This window comes from Lissotriton helveticus, chromosome 8, assembly GCF_964261635.1.
Source record: "Lissotriton helveticus chromosome 8, aLisHel1.1, whole genome shotgun sequence".
NCBI lineage: Eukaryota > Metazoa > Chordata > Amphibia > Caudata > Salamandridae > Lissotriton > Lissotriton helveticus.
In genome coordinates, this window is record NC_136069.1 from 937318399 (window position 1) to 937336081 (window position 17683).

General features: G+C 48.4%; 1 protein-coding gene across 1 annotated transcript in view; it reads right to left on the reverse strand.

Moving 5' to 3' along the window:
* LOC144773831 (interphotoreceptor matrix proteoglycan 2-like) overlaps positions 1–17683 on the reverse strand; it is an 896924-nt gene that overhangs the window by 107272 nt on the left and 771969 nt on the right. The gene's annotated exons all lie outside the window — the stretch shown is intronic.

The window sequence follows — 17683 nt, forward strand, 5'->3', positions numbered from 1 at the left end:
CGCTTTTTTTATCGAATTCTCCAAAGGGCCTCCGAATTTTAATTGAGTTCTAGAATTAAACATAAAGTAAACCCAGTTTATGGTGATTGAAAAGTCGAAGAAGGGTAGTCGAAGTATCTATGTAGGTAGCGAGGCTCTTGATAGAGTTCATAGCTTTAACTACTTAGGGGTTAGACTTATGGATAATTTAAGGTGGACTAGTCAATTGGAAAAATCTACACTAGCGATTGAACACAGATCTAATGCTATTCTAAGGTTCCACAAACAAACGTCTTTACGCCTAATTTCCCCTGCGTTGGAAACTTACTGTGCAACTGCACAGGGAGCTGCTCTTTATGGGGCGGAGATCTGGGGCTGTGGAAATTTAAATTCATTGCCGATTGCTGAGAATACTTTTTTTAGGAGGATATTAGGTCTACCATCTACCTCACTGTTAAACCCTATGTACGTCGTTGTTGGGATAAAAAGAGTTGCCAATCTGGCTATTTTAAAAACCTTAGCTTATTGGATCCAAATTTGGTCCACACCTGAACTTGGAGTTTTTAAAGATTCAATGACAGAGCTATTGAATCTCTAAAGAGTCAGGGACATTTCATGGGTCAAAGCCACCTTGTGTTGGTTCTTTAAACTTGGATTGCAGAACTTGTGGGATGACCCTAACACTATTGTAAAATCAGATAACAAACTGTTAGAAATTGGATACTGGGCTTATATTAACAACCGTTATGTTGTGAATATCAATAATGGGTCTAATCAGCACTTTTTTAGATCATACGTTTCCCCCATGTACGAAGAATTCCTTGATTTAATATATCAATTTTACCTAGGAAGTTGTACATAAGATTACGCTACGGGATCCTACCACTGATGTCTTTTACAAGTAAATGGTGTACTAACCAAGATCTCAAAACTTGTCCTGCATGTGGTTTGAGTAATGAAGATGAGAAATATGTATTGTTCTTCTGCAGGGAGTACCATTCCATACGTCGCAAATGGCTAGTTCCAATCAGCTGTGACTTGGCTACCACTAGTCAGCTGGAACCTTTTAGGATTTAAAAAAGCGACACATCGCTAAAAATAATATTTGCTGTAAGTACATTTTTACAAGCGATGTATTACAAAAGACTAAAAGTTTTAAATGCTATAGATTTCTATGTTTACTAGCTGATTGCTTTAACCTAATTATTTACTTGCACTATGCACGGTCACTTTATGCAATTGTTGCACAGTTTCCATTGCACATCTGAGGCCAATGATGCAAATGTATAGGCAGCTTTTAGCTATTTATTTTGTTTATTTTTTAAGTAACACATATTTTACTATTATCTTTCACTTCAGTATCTGTCACACTTTGTACGGTCATGTTGTGAGTTTTAACATGTCCTACTGCCTGGAGGATTATGAACTATACTATGAACTCTTAGAAAAGTTTAATGATTCTTTTGATTGCAATTTTAACAAGGATATTGTGATTATGCTATTTCTGGGTGCACATAGGTCCCCCTTTTCTTTTTAGAAAATGAACTACATGTACACTTCTCCTTGTGTATACTGTCTGCTAGTGCTTTTGTTTTACTTTTAGTTGTGTACACTTTGATGGTTATTTTACGTACTAAAGTTATTGCTTACTTACTTACTACTGCTACTAGAAGCACTGAAGCCAAAGGAAGGATGGGCTGATGTGGGGTCATTTTGGTGAGTAAATGGTAATTTTAGGAGATGCTTTTTGAATATTTCTTTAAATATAGCTAGTTACCACAAAATTGTTAGGCTTCAGCAAGTTAATTTGTGACTCTTTATACATAGATGCTTTCTATTATATTTTTGCTTTTCTGTCATCTCGCCCTTGGCTTGATAGTTAGTGTATTGAAATGAGTGCCCTTTTATTATTTATATTTTCATTGGTTTTCTGGAATATTTTGAGTAGTCTGTTCATAGGCAAATTGAACAAACTGCAGCGATTTCAAGAAGTACCAGTGCAATTTTGCATCAATTAAAGGGCAGTTTTGCACCAACTGTTGCACTGATATTTTGGTTCAGCGTGGACTTTCTATCACGTGACAGAGGGATGAAAGTGACCTAAGTCGCAAACTTTAGAAGAGCTGGGACGATTTTTCTCTTTTTGAAAATCCTACTTTGGTACGCAGAGGGGATAATTCACAAGTTAAGCGTATGATTTTAGACAGAGAGCGAATATTGAGGGAGAGTATTCTCCTGAGTAAAACCCCATTGAGAATGTTAGCTATTTTGAAAGTCTTTAACGGCACTGAACACTATTGGACTTTGCCTATCTCCCATGTTTCCCATTAGGTTTATATAGTAGTTACAGTGTTTGTATGTACCCTTGTGATGGTGTCCCTTACCACTCACTTCTGCATTTAATGTTTTCTCTACATTTGAAAACACTTTGTAACGTCACAATTTTTGCAACTGTTTAACAATGAGTAAGGGCACCATCATGATGGCGGGCCGACAAAGTCAGCCCGCCACCTTAATGAGATGCAGGGCCACCCTCCAGGGGTGCAGCGGTCCCTTTCTGCCAATTACGATGCGCCCGCCACACTGGCGGGAGCATCACGCATATTTTACATTGCGACGGGCGATGCTGCAAGCAGCACCCACCGCAATGTAAAAACTGCATGTGGTGGATTTGCATGCACAAAGTGACAGGCACCGCGCGGTGCCTGCCACCGTGTGCATGCAAATGTCAGGGGGTACCATGGGTACCCCCCCAAGTGCAGCCACCCAACGCCCAATGCCCTGGGGGACCACAACGGCCCCCAAACAAAAGACTGCATGCCTTTCAATGGCGCAATCTCCGCCATGGAAAGGCAATTTACCACCATCATCCTAATATGGATGGCGGTGCCCGTAAGGCACCGCCCCATATTGCTGGCCTTTTCCACCCTCTAGGCAATCGGGCGGTTCGCCAACCAGCGGGAAACCGGCGGATGGTCTTTCCGTCTGCCTGGGTGTCCACCGTCATCATAATATGGCGGGGGGAAATGTTAGGCAGGCGATGGAGAATGGCGGGCGGATCGCCACCTCCATAGGGGCGGTGACGATCCGCCCGCCATCCTAATGGGCCCCTAAGTGTGTTACAGAGTTGGATGCTTTCTGAATTATGTTGTATGTTGCCGTAACTCGATGTTTTTTTAATTTGTGTTCATATTTTTAGTATAAATGAGTTTTTACTATGTTCTTTTATGATTGTCTCTGACAGTCAAATAAAGATTTTTGATGAAGGTGATGATATTCATGATTATTCTAATTGTAATAAGTGCCTGTGGAAGGGGAGCGCCACTCACCTCGACCGGGCGGCGCCCGAGCCGGGATTTCATGAACGCTAACCCTCCTGCGTCCCTGACGACCAGGACTCCTCCTTTCTTTTTCTTCCTGTAGGAACCAGACCAACCGGCAGGACAGCGTACAAACCCGGATGCGGCTTCCCGTGACCCCAGAGACCCCGGAAGTCCCGACCCGGAAGCGACCTCCCGTGAACCCGGAAGTCCCGTCCCCAACATCAGCCCGAGAAGCAGAAAAGCCGGCGATCAAGAGAGGAGAGCGTTCCAGGTAGCGGACTTGTGGCAGGAGACAGCGCGTAGTGGACCAGAGACGGAGAGCGGAAGGATTGTGAGGAGCGACGACGAGGAAGCGGAGGACGTCTGGACCGAGGAGTGGTGGAGTCCTCAGGAGGTGGCCGGAGAGCGGCCGCGACTTGCTGGAGAGTTGCGGCGGGGCACGGGAGTACTCTGTTACCTTTCTCCGCGCCCCTCTGTAGATATATGTAAATACCTGTATAGGAGTAATTTGCACAGATAGATCACCCATTCACTGTATATAAACTTAGTAGCGTCACTGCACCCATATCTTGTACCATAGCCCCCCCCCTCACTCACTTTGGCACGCTCTCCCCGTTCCCATCTCTCCCCCCTTCTCTCTGAGCCTCCCTTTTCCGTCCCCGTCCTAACGTTCGTCTTTGTCCCCTCACGACCCGGGTGTTGGCGATAGTGCTCCGACGGGCCAAGCCAAAAAGGACTAACCGCCCTGTCTCTCTGTTCCCTCCGAGGTTACACCGGAACCCCCCTGACGACCAGAAGACGCCCCGAAGACCCCATTGTCCAGTTGACGCACGGGAAAGACTACAGCTTCCGGTCTCCTACCCTCTTCAGTATCCTGATTGCTAACATTTAATAAAACAACTACCATAGCAAAGTATATACGGCCTCCACGCCTGTTATTCCGGTCCGCACCAACCCCCAGTCCACACTTGGTGTCAGAAGTGGGATCCGGAAGCATGGAGGCCGCGGTAAAACAGCTAGCAGAAAGCCAGGAGCTTCTAGGGAAGATGATGGAGCGCTTCCTGAAAACGGCCGAAGACGATCGAGGCCAGCTCCACGACGTCCTAAAGGACCAGGGCTCCGTACAGGATCGAGCCATTGGGAAGCTAGCCGACGTCATGGGACAGCAGAGACCAGCGACCTCCTTGCCCTCTGTGGTCCTGCAAAAATATGTCCCGGGAGAAGACCCGGATTTCTTCTTTACGAACTTCGAGCGTCTGGCACAAGCAGCGGCATGGCCGGTTGATCGCTGGGGTCACTACTTAGGGCCTCTGCTGACGGGGGAACTGCAGGCGGCCTACCAACAGGCCAACGTACAGGGACAGACACCTTATCATGACATAAAGACCTGTATCTTGGAGAGGCTAGGGATCGACGATGAGACTTACAGAGTACGACTGCGGCAAGCTCGCGAAGGACCCCAAGAAACACCCCGAGCATTATCATTCCGCATCCAGGATCTGACCAACCGCTGGCTGAAGCCTGCCACGGCCCCTAAAGAGGAAATCCTTTCCAAAATCTATTTGGAACAATTCCTGGCCTAACTCCACCCCGCCACCCAGAAATGGGTTATGTCAGCACGCCCGTCTAACCCTAGACACCGCCGTGGAGATCGCAAGTGCCTACAGCCGAGCACAAGACTTCCAGAAGAAAGACGAACACCCTACCCGGATGCCCCACGGAAGTCATCCTCGGCCCCAAAGGCCTGCCGTGCCCCGAAAACCAGAACCCGTCCCCTTGTTTCCGTACCCGGTATTACCAAGACCCAGTCTCCCTAGTCCCCAATGCTACCACTGTGGAGGGCATGGACATATCGCCCGTTTCTGCCCACAGAAGGAAGAACCCATGGAGGTTGGGCTGGCAAGGAACTATGTATGTCTTACCACGGATGCCAGTCCTCCTCCTTTCCGGTGTCCGGTGAAGATCGACGGCCACCCTATGATGGCCCTCGCCGATTCCGGTTGCAGACAAAGCGTTCTAAGGCCACAGGAGATGCCCAACCCTATTGGGCCTGTGACCGGCATCGTGGACATTCAATGCGTACACGGCGATACAAAGAGGTATCCCACCACATGTGTCCAAGTACAGCACACCTCGGAAGATGGAAGCCCTCTTACTGTAGGACTGGTGCCAAACCTACCGGAACAAGTGATCCTGGGTAGCGACTATAGTGGTCTTCCACGTCTGCTACAAGACGCTACGGACTCCCTGGAAAGGTGGTGGTCCGAGGCTCCCTTTTCTCGGAACCCTCCCCCCCTAGAACCAACAACGAAAACCCTGAAGACGAGAGGGCAAAAGAAGAAAGAAAAAAGGACTCACACCACAGCCTATCCTGTCCAGGTGGACAACCATCCATGGGAATCCGATCGTGAATTTCGAGCTGCACAACAAGAGGACCCGGTACTACAGGACGCCTGGGGGCAAGCCCTGGAAAACGAAGACCCTTTACACGTATGTCCTTATTTCTTCAAAAGGAACGGTCTGTTGTACAGGAAAGGTGGACCCCAACAAGACCCTCAGCTACTCGTTCCCGGTCCCTTTCGCGATAAAGTACTGTTCCTGGCTCATAGCTATTTGTTAGGGGGTGATTTTGGGGACGATAAAACTGGACAGACCATTCTGGAAAAGTTCTACTGGCCTGGGGTGTACAAACAAGTGAGCCAATACTGCCGTGAGTGCCCGGTATGTCAGAAGAACAGTCGGTACCGGCCCCCAAAAGTACCCCTCCAACCCCTCCCTCTCATTGATGTCCCTTTCAGTAGGGTCGGGATGGACCTTATAGGCCCCATGTTACCCTCAAGGAGCGGGTGTAGATATGCTCTCGTCCTCGTGGATTATGCCACCCGTTTCCCTGAGGCCATTCCATTACGCCACCCAACCACCCAGAACATAGCAAAAGCTCTCGTCACCATCTTCACTCGGGTGGGTTTTCCCCGTGAGATATTGACAGACCAGGGCACCCCGTTTGTATCTTCCCTTATGCGCCAGGTGTGTTCCCAATTGGGCATTAAACAGATAAGGACCTCTGCCTACCACCCCCAGACCGACGGGCTAGTGGAGCGATATAACGCCACCCTGAAAACCACCCTCAAGAAGCTGCTGGGATTAGAGAGCCGTCGCTGGGAGGAAATGTTGCCCTTAGCCCTATTTGCTATTCGATGCAAGGTCCAGAGCAGTACCGGATATTCCCCCTACGAACTCTTATACGGGAGGGCCCCCAGGACCCTCTTAGATATGGCCCGGGAGGCTTGGGAGGCCGAGCCTGATCGTACCCGACCCCTACCAGAATATGTTGCAAATCTTAAAACCCACCTGGGTCAAATCCGGGAAATAGTGAGGCAAAACATGCTGACCGCCCAGGCTACCCAAAAACGCCAGTACGACCGAGGAGCCAAGGTGAGATCCTTTGTTCCCGGTGACCTAGTACTGCTCCTCATTCCCTCTTCCGATCACAAGTTGCTAGGCCAGTGGCAAGGGCCGTATCCGGTAACGAGACAAGTGACTCCGGTCACCTACGAAATCGAATTGGTCCACACCCGCAACCAGACACAAATATACCACATAAACCTTCTAAAGAGGTGGGAGGGCCCCCAGCCGGTACTAGCCAGTATACATTGCCAAGAAACCCTGCAGTTCGAGGGTTGTGTGGACCCGGATCTACCCGAAAACAAGCGACAAGATCTACGGACCACCCTATCAGAGGGAGAGGTGTGGCGCCGCGGCCAGGGCGACTGACGCCGGAATCTGGGGACCACGGTTCGATCCCCGGCTCCGGCGGCAGGTTAGCCCAGCACCATGTGACTCTGGGCAATAGCTCGCTTAATCTTCCCGACGGCCCCCAGCGCCTAGAGACCCTTACAGGTGATTGTGCGCTTTACAAATGTGGACTTTTTTTTTTTTTAGACTTTTTTATCACCGATACAAGCGGTATTTTCCTCCCTAACTGGGCACACAACGGTCATAGAGCATGCAATACACACAGATCCGGGAAAGACCGTGAGACAACGCCCCTACCAGATCCCAGAAGCCCGCCGAACCATTATCCGGGAATAGACCAAACAAATGTTACAAATGGGCATCATAGAGCCATCGATCAGTAGTTGGAACTCGCCCATCGTCCTCGTCCCCAAACCCGATGGCTCCACGAGATTTTGTATCGACTTTCGAGAGTTCAATAAAGTCTCGAGTTTTGACACTTATCCGTTACCAAGAGTAGACGAGATGATAGAACGTATAGGCAGAGCCAGCTACATTAGCACCTTGGATCTCTGCAAGGGATACTGGCAGATCCCCCTGAAAAGCGAAGATAAGAAGAAAACAGCGTTCTCCACACCGGACGGCCTGTTCCAATTCAGAGTCATGCCCTTTGGGTTTCATGGGGCCCCTGCGACATTCCAGCGGGCCATGAACATTGTCCTACAACCCCATGCCCGATACGCGGGAGCCTACCTGGACGACATCGTCATTTATAGCAATGACTGGCAAGAGCACCTGTCCCACCTGAAACGAGTTATCACCTCCCTGGGGGAATACGGGTTTACTATCAATCCCGCTAAAACCACTCTAGCTGCCCAATCCGTAAAATACCTAGGGTACTTACTTGGGGAGGGCGTTATCCGACCTCAGGACAACAAAATAAAGGCCATCCAAACCATCCCCTTCCCCCAAACCAAAAAGGACCTCCGTGCCTTCCTTGGGCTATTAGGGTATTATCGCAGGTTCATCCCCAACTTTTCCAAAACCGCAGTCCCCTTGACAGACCTCCTGAAGAAAAACACCCGAACAGAGGCCATGTTACAACACCCCACTCCGCAGATGTGGCAGGCCTTTCACGACCTCAAGCGATCCCTGGTGTCAGAGCCAGTCCTGATCAGCCCCGACTACACACAACCCTTTATCCTGCAAACAGACGCCTCAGACCAGGGACTGGGAGCTGTTCTTTCCCAAAAAGACCAGACAGGGGTCGAGAGGCCTATCCTCTACCTCAGCAGAAAGCTCTTCCCTTGGGAAATGAATTACGCGGTAGTGGAAAAAGAAGCACTGGCCATTAAGTGGGCAATAGAGAGCCTTCGATATTATCTAGAGGGGCGTGAGTTTCTTCTATATACAGATCACGCCCCCCTTGAGTGGATGGCACGAAACCGGGGACATAATGACCGTGTGCTTCAGTGGTTCCTATCCCTGCAACCATACAGATTCAAGACATTACACCGGAAGGGGGTTGAACAGGGCAACGCTGACTATCTCTCTCGATATCCCCCGCCTGCCTCCCCCACAAGAAAGACAGCAAGGAAAAGGGGATGTGGAAGGGGAGCGCCACTCACCTCGACTGGGTGGCGCCCGAGCAGGCATTTCATGAACGCTAACCCTCCTGCGTCCCTGACGACCAGGTCTCCTCCTTTCTTTTTCTCCCTGCAGGAACCAGACCAACCAGCAGGACAGCGCACAAACCCGGATGCGGCTTCCCGTGACCCCAGAGACCCCGGAAGTCCCGACCCGGAAGCGACCTCCGTGAACCCGGAAGTCCCGCCCCCAACATCAGCCCGAGAAGCAGAAAAGCCGGCGACGAGGAGAGCGTTCCAGGTAGCGGAATCGTGGCAGGAGACAGCGCGTAGTGGACCAGAGACGGAGAGCGGAAGGAGTGTCAGGAGCGACGACGAGGAAGCGGAGGACGTCTGGACCGAGGAGTGGTGGAGTCCTCAGGAGGTGGCTGGAGAGCGGCCGCGACTCGCTGGAGAGTTGTGGCGGGGCACGTGAGTACTCTGTTACCTTTCTCCGTGCCCCTCTGTAGATATATGTAAATACCTGTATAGGAGTAATTTGCACAGATAGATCACCCATTCACTGTATATATACTTCGTAGCGTCACTGCACCCATATCTTGTACCATAGCCCCCCCTCACTCACTTTGGCACGCTCTCCCCGTTCCCATCTCTCCCCCCTTCTCTCTGAGCCTCCCTTTTCCGTCCCCGTCCTCACGTTCGTCTGTGTCCCCTCACGACCCGGGTGTTGGCGATAGTGCTCCGACGGTCCAAGCCAAAAAGGACTAACCGCCCTGTCTCTCTGTTCCCTCCGAGGTTACACTGGAACCCCCCTGACGACCAGAAGACGCCCCGAAGACCCCATTGTCCAGTTGACGCACGGGAAAGACTACGGCTTCCGGTCTCCTACCCTCTTCAGTATCCTGATTGCTAGCATTTAATAAAACAACTACCATAGCAAAGTATATACGGCCTCCATGCCTGTTATTCCGGTCCGCACCAACCCCCAGTCCACAGTGCCCATTTGATATTCATGAATATTCTAATTGTCATCAGTGCCCATTTGAGTGTTGCATATAGGTTCAACATATTCCCAACAAATGGAGCACTGCTCCGAAGCACTATATGCGGATGAATGGTTTGCCATCTACCTCCGCATCATGTTCAAATTATTATAGGAGATGTACCCATTTCAAATAATGTCAATACTTGGTAATCTTTCCTAGAATGTATCTTCTGAACAAAAAGTATGCTTTGGCTGATTTTGCTGTCTTCATACTGTTGTTATCGGTATTAGACCTTTGGTCCGAGCACACTCTTAGTTTACTTTGCCTATTCTTTTTCCTCTTCCTAAACATATATTAGATTACACATTCCAAGGGAGGTATACAAAGAAAGGCAAAAGAGAACAACACTGAAGACTGTGCGGTGTTGGAAAAATGAAGCCTGGTTTTGGAATTACCACCACATTGACCAATATTGGGACAGATGTATCATTCCACGGGATGGGAGACCCGGCCATGTCCTGATGCTCCTAATGCATCCAACAAACAATCAGTGTCGATTATATGTTAAAGCTTCTGGAATTCTTTTAAAGAACTGATTGGTTTAAAGAACAGAAGTAGGCAATATACCAATAGTTTGAAGAATATTCATGTATGAGATTTTATTTTTTGTAAATTTGTTTTGGACTGACTTTAATGGTTTGTTTAAATCGAATACACTTTGTATTGAGTGAGTAAAATATAATTTCCACATTTATACATTATGCTGATTTTACCACTTCAGATTTACTCATGCCATTTCATAATAAGCTCCCCTTAAGGGTATATTCAGCGAAACCTGCTTCCATTTGCTACTGTTTGGTGGATTAGCAATTTACAAGGCAAAAAGAACACTTCGCAAATTGCAAGAGTTTAGGAGAGAATTATGTTGCTAAAAGTTGTGCAACCGCTAATGCAAGCAACTTTGGTGACGGCACCTCATTATGCCTTGAGCAGAACAACAAGAAACACTGTAGAATTCACGCTAGTGCGTTAAATTCTAAAGGTATGTTTTTCTTACCTCTCTCTTTGCCTGCACTCTGTTCGTTCCCCTTTTTCCCTTTTCTTAAATAGTATAAATTAGTACCTGTTGGCGTACTTTCTGATAAGTTTTTACATTTGAGTTCCAAAGAGGCCCTCACCATGAGCAGACGGGACTATGCCAATGGACTCTCTGCCAGAATCTCCTCCCAACTCCTCCATAGACTCCAGACCTCCAGAACACCTCTGCCAGGCTCATCCTCCACCTCCCCCACCGCACTCACCTCACACTTCACCTCAGGAAACTCCACTGGCTTCCCGTCCAGAAATGCTGCCAACTCAAACTGCTCTTCCACGTATACAAGGCAGGACTGAAGGAAGGTGTCGTACATGGCATTGCGCCTCATGTCAGCGAATGAGGGTGCAAGAGACCCACATGTTATAGTGGATAAAATACTCCCTTATATTGCATTATAAACATATTTCAAGCCTTCTCAGAGTTTGGTGACCCATAAATGGACTTTTGCCTCTATGTGGTCATGGAACTACGAGGTGACCTGTCATATATCCTTAAAGTTTACACAAGGGAGTTTTTGAACACATATATATCAACGGTTGTAATTAGAGTAAGAGTTTGCTTAAACCAGCGAAAAATACTCTCCTCTTTACCACTTTATCTTCCCAGGCCTTAAAATACCCACCTTCCTGGTACATTCAATGGAGGTAGCTTCTCTCACTTAATTTGAGGTCAGAGGACTCAATTTTAGGGCTTAACTTGAGCCGGTGGTTTCCGGTGCTCAGCACCTGCACTTAATCAACACTGGTGCTTTTCATGAGCATCAGTTAAGGACACATTAATTTACGGGGAGTTTAAGTGATTTGCTCAGAATCACAGGATGTTGAGCAGATGCCAAGACATGAATCAGGTTCCTCAGCTCTGAAGTCTGTAGCTCTGGCCATTAAACCACATTCTCTCCCACTTTCATGTTTAGCAGTTGGTTCTGTTTTAGGCGGCAGGAGAAATCAGCTAGTGCAAGCTGCCTCCTGACAAGAGCCCCAGCACTTATTTTTTTTACAAATTAACCACTGACTCAATTTAGAAAGCATTATAAGCATCATGCAACAAAATAAGCATATTTCAAATGTACACATGCACTCCTTATTCATAGACCCTAACTTTGGGAAGTTTAACATTTGTATGATACTATTGAGAATTTAGAAATTCCACCAGTGTGTACAAATGAGTACACTATTAGCTTTAAGGTTAGAATGGAACTGTTAGTACCTCTGGGTCAAAAGTGGGTGAATAGCCACATACTTGTAAAGTTGTGAATATTACACTGTAGATCGTTTTTTACTCTGTAAATGTATACAATTGCTGGTGATGAAAGTGATGGTTTTGTGGCAGTGGCCTGAAGGCTCTGCCCTCTCTGGAATGTTCTGCAGGTGGTAGGGTCCAAGGGTAAGGGGCACAAGGGGTATGGTCAAGGGGTTTAGAGGAGTGGACTGAATGGGTTTTGTAGGGAGGAATAGTGTTATGGGGTGCCATTTTAGTGCGAGAGAGCCCCGTCTGCACAGGGACTTCGTTGTTTCTTCTCTGAAAATGGAGGTGCCTTCTCGGGTAAAACAAGCCCTCCTCATGTTAAAGCAGGATGGGCGGACCGACCTGTTGTCGGAGAAAGCGTTGCGGCAGGCCGGGTTGGTGGGATAGGAGCATCCAAAAAGAAGGTCAGCAGGTGGTGTGGGGGCGGCTGTTAAGGCCTCCGCATCACCCTCCTGCAAGTTACACAGAGGTAGGTCTGTGCTGGGCAGAGACAAAAGCACGGAGACCAGGACAATGGGTATGGTGGAGAGGGGGTGGGAGTGCAACTGAGAAGCCTGATGCCAGGTCTGTAGTTCCAAGAGGAGGTGGGAGTCACATGTCACGAAGCAGCACACATTCCCGTTTTCCTCCTTTACCAATGGTGAATGGCAGGGGGGCATTCGACAGATTGTATCATTTCGGACCCTGAAGGTGCGTTTCCCCCGATGCAGACCCCTTTAGTTTCCGTGAGGCCAGGGAGCGTGGTAAGGCACCAGTGTTGTGGGGAGGCGGGACACATTGATTAGGCTGGGGCGGGGACAGCAAGCTTCAGGGCCTACTGATTGACCTCTCCAATCCCCAAAGGCAGATCCTGTTACAGCAGCCCCATGTGGATGCAGGGGAGGTAGTTACAGCGGGACAGCCTACAGATATGCCAACTGCTCCCTCCAATGGCACTAAGGTGAGTGAGGTGGGAAGAAAGAGTGTGCAAGACATAGCCCATGTGGGGAGGGGGGTGAGCACTGGACAGGATGGTGGGCTGGCGGTTAAGCAAAGTAGCCAGGACCTTCTTTTACTGTGGTAGGGGTGGGGCCTGGGGTCGCGGGCATGGGGGAGATCACAGACCTCAGAGGGACAATCTGGTACAGTCAAGACCAGGGGAGCAGAATGCTATGGTGGTGCGGGGGGCAGTTTGGCAGATCCTGGTCCCCTCTTGCAATCCATGGTATGGGTGGGAGCAGAGGCTTTTCGGGATGGAGGTCCAGGCCGATGGGTGTGGTGTCACACCAGTGCCCCAGCATATCAGGGACAGTTTAGCGGCTGCCAGGGACATGAGGTAGTTTAGGAGATGTTGTTGCATTCCACACAGGTGGGAGGGTCAGGTGCAGCCTGTCCATCTTGGTCCCTAGACAGAGCATTCATGTTTGCAGCTGGGGATGGCAGGGGACCTGACGGTGGAGAGGCAAGGACAGGACTATGCACCGCCTTGCAAGATTATGATAAGTATGACCCATCTCAGGGCTTGTTTGAGGAGCAATTTAGTGATGGCAGAGAGGGGCATGAGAAGGTGCTGGGCACTAGCGCAGATTGTGGTGGGGGGGTTTATGTAGGATGCTTGGGAATTGGAGGATGAGGAAGAGGAATTGGAAGAAGGGGATACTGTGGATGAGGGTGATTATGAGACTGAGAGGTAGGCAGCACCTCCTGAAGGTCAATGGGGATGGGGAGTGAATAATCAGCAGGGTAGTTTTGGTGTCTTACAGGCGGCTGTGACCCTGATGTCTTCTTGGGAAAAGAGTACTGGCATGGCAACAGAACAGATGGCTTTAGCATGGGCCCCGATCTTGAGGCAAGGTAACAGGGGGCATGGGGGCAGGGCTGCCGGGTTTGTGGAAGTGGGGCTGCAGGCAGAGGGAATGAAGAGGCAGTAGCAAGGAGGGTGTGGTCCCAGGCTACTGAAAAGAAAATATGTGCAGGGTTAAGGAACAGGCATGGACACAGTGGCAGTTAAGGAGGGGGTGCTTACTGAATCACAAGCCACAGGTATGGCTGAAAGAGAAAAATGTGGGGGAAGAAGAAAAGATGGAGAGTAAAGAGGTGAAGAAGATTCCATATATGGACATTACGAAGTCGTTAGGTAAGCATCTAATGGCGGCCACCAAAGAGCATATTTGGAAGGGGGAGTACGTAGAGCTCTTTAAACTACTACACTGAGAGTTAAGGGCCAAGGACGGTTCCAAGGAAGAGGAATATGAGCTGTCCCATAGGCCCAGGGTGCCAGTCAACACAGAGATTTGGACAGCGGCTTTTCTCTTATATGCGAGCATCTACTGTAAAAATACCCTGAAAGATGTGTATTGCTTTTTAAATATCTGGATGTGGTGCACAAGGTGGAGGTGCGCTACGATCAAGAAGTTCGCACTCATCTAGTGCCAAGGAAGAGGAATATGAGCTGTCCCATAGGCCCAGGGTGCCAGTCAACACAGAGATTTGGACAGCGGCTTTTCTCTTATATGCGAGCATCTACTGTAAAAATACCCTGAAAGATGTGTAGTGCTTTTTAAATATCTGGATGTGGTGCACAAGGTGGAGGTGCGCTACGATCAAGAAGTTCGCACTCATCTAGTGGAGGAAGAGGATGGGCTGTCAGGGGCAGCTGAATTACAAGTTGTTTTTTCAAACTATAATGCCGAAGCCCATAGCCCTATCTACGTACATTGCCTGTGGCTGGCCTGTCATCTACAAGCACTTTCTAGGATGTCCCACCCATCCAGGGGTGGGTGTTCCTGGACGTGGATAGGTGCCAACGGCAGGAGTCTGTTGGTCCTTTAACAGAGGATAGTGTTTGCAGGAATATTGCAAATACCATCATGAATGCTCCCAATGTGGCAGAAAACGCATGCTTACTCAGTGTGGCGACCAGGGAGGAGGTTCAGGGCAACAGGGAGGTGCCAGTGGTCAGTGGGATGCCTACAATAGCAGGGGTTGGGGAAGAGTAGGTCAGAATCCTATTGATAAAAGCTTATACACTGGTTAGGTTAGAACATTTGAAATACTGGATGAACATTGTGGGGTCAGACATGGACAAAAACTTAATTTTACCTAGTTTTCAGTTTGGATTTCGTTTGTGTTATCAGGGACCCATGGCAAGGCATTGGGTAGAAAATGTGCGTTCCGTAAGGGGTAGGAGGAGCTGGTTTGGAGGAAATTAATGAAGGAGGTGAGCAAAGGGAGGATGGAAGGGCCATTTTCACAATGGCCGCTGGAGGATTTATGGATTTTGCCAATTGAGGTTGTACCACTAGAGGAGCATGGTGAATTTCGGCTCATTCATGACCTTTCTTGGCTGGAAGGGCTGTCTGTCAATGGTTTTATCCCTGAAGGGTGCAGCAAAGTGAATTACTCCTCTGTGGACAAAGCAGTGCAGTTGGTAAATACAATAGCCATGATGGTGAAGGGTGATGTCAAATCAGCTTTTCGATTGCTTCCAGTTCACCCTGTAGACCATGAGTTGTTGGCTATTTAGTTTGGGGGTTACTTTTTTGTGGACAAGGCATTGCACATGGGCTGTTCAGTCTCTTGCTCTCTGTTTGAGGGATTCAGATCCTTTAGACAAAACCTTTTTGTACATGTGGCGGGCAAAGAAGTTGTAACCAATTATTTGGAGGATTTCTTCATTATGGGATGGTCATCAGAATGTGAGCAGAGTCTGTCATTGTTTCAGGAGTTGATGCAGGATTTAGGAGTCCCTTTGGACCCGGAAAAGATAGTAGGGCCCGCCCAGGTAATTACATTTTTGGGCATTGAGTTAGACTCTCATAGGGTGGAGATTCGATTGCCTGAGGACAAAATGCAGTGCTGTTTGGAACTGTTGGACACTATTTTAGTCAAAACCAAGGTGCAGGCGAAGGACATTCAGACTTTGCTAGGTGAGCGGAATCTTACATAAGGGGCAATCAGGGCAGCAAGGAATTTCTGCAGGAGGTTGGGATGAACTTTTTCAGGGACCTCCTTCCCTACCACACCACAGGGTGCGACTGAGGGCAGGGTGAAGGAGGACTTGAGGCTTTGGCATTAGTTTTTGAATGTATGCAATGGGGTTCCAAAGGTGGAGTGGGCAAACAAATGGATGAAGTGGTCAATTGGAATGTTTTTCTGAAGCTGCAGGTGATTATGGCTTTGTGTTGTCTTGGCATGGATGGTGGTGTTGTGAGGAGTGGCCAGAGTCTTGGAAGCAGAGGGCGGGGGGCAGTGCAGCATTGTGTTCTTTGAATTTTTTCCTGTGGTGGTGGCGGTATTTTTGGGGGGGCAACACTTTGCAAACAAAACAGTTTCCTCCAATGTTGACAACCTGTCAATGGTGAACATGTTAAACCGCAAGTCTGCAAGAGAACCTAGTGTACGGAAGTTACCAACAGTTTTTGTGCTGGAATGTTTGAGGGCAAATGTTAGGTAGAGGACGCATTACATTCAAGGAGTACACAATGACATCACTGATGCTGTTTCTTGCTTTCATTGGTCACAGTTGAGTGGGTTGGCTCCAGGGGCGGACAAAGTGAAGAGTGCAATGCCGGATCACTTGTGGGTGGTAGGTGAGAGTGTATGATCCAGCTGGTTGTTGGCTCATTGTCGGCATCAACTGGCAAAGCATATAGTTTGGCACGGCACAAGTTCCTGAACTTGGGGGCAGTGCAACGCGGAGGTGACAATGGTGGTCAAGTTCAACAGGATGATGTGGTAAACTTATCCATGACAATGATGGAAAAAGTTTTGTCGGCTGTCACAATAGCCGGTAAGTTAGCAGGCATGGCATGGCATTTTTGGGAAAACTTCTATAGGACTATGAGCCAATGGCGGGGGAGTTGGGGAAGCGCATCTTGGAAGGGTGGTCCAGAGACAGAGGTACCATCGAGAGGTTGCAGCGCCCTATCACCCTTCATATCTTGAAATAAGTGGTTGCTGCATTACCTACTATTTGTCGAGAAGACTGGGAGGCGCTCTGTTTTTCTGTCAGTATGGTGTGGTTATTTTTTGGGGCATTACAGGTTACAGAGGTTGTAGGGTCTGCAGCATAGGAAGGGATTCGTTGGCGCAGTCAGGTTACGTTACAGTGCAGTTCAAATATGGATACCAAAGTTTAAGAAGGATCAAGCAGGGAGGGGAATGTGTGTGTCATTGCGAAAATATTCCAACACGTTCGTATGTCCATATGTCCCTGTGTTTGGTGGATGTCCTTAAGCAGCCCAAGTGGAGAAGGGGGGGAAGTTTTCCAGCATGCCACAAACTTGTAAATTTGTGATTATTACACAGTAGATCGTTTTCCACTCTGTAAATGTACACAATTTACTGATGAAGAAAGTTGATCCAAGCATGTTTTCAGCACTCTCAACCATTGTTAAATGCAACTGGGTTGTCTTATTCTATGATCCTGGTGAGAGGTGATGTAGCATCGGATTTGTATAGTGTGCTGATCACTTCATATCCAAAAGAGGTAGCGAGAAAATATTGGGCTCCCCATCACTCATCCTACTGTTTGAAATGTAGCCATTTGCTCTCGTAGGTTTACGCTTATGTTTGGAGCACGTTTCCAAGTTTGCAATACTTCAGAGAGTGTTACAGAATTACTCCAGGTAGCCTATGCCAGTCTGAGTACCCGAATGTATAAAATGTACTCTTGCAGCATTTCCTCTAGGCAAAACATGTTGAACATATCAAATATGCCACTATTGTGACGCTGCACATGTAATACTACAC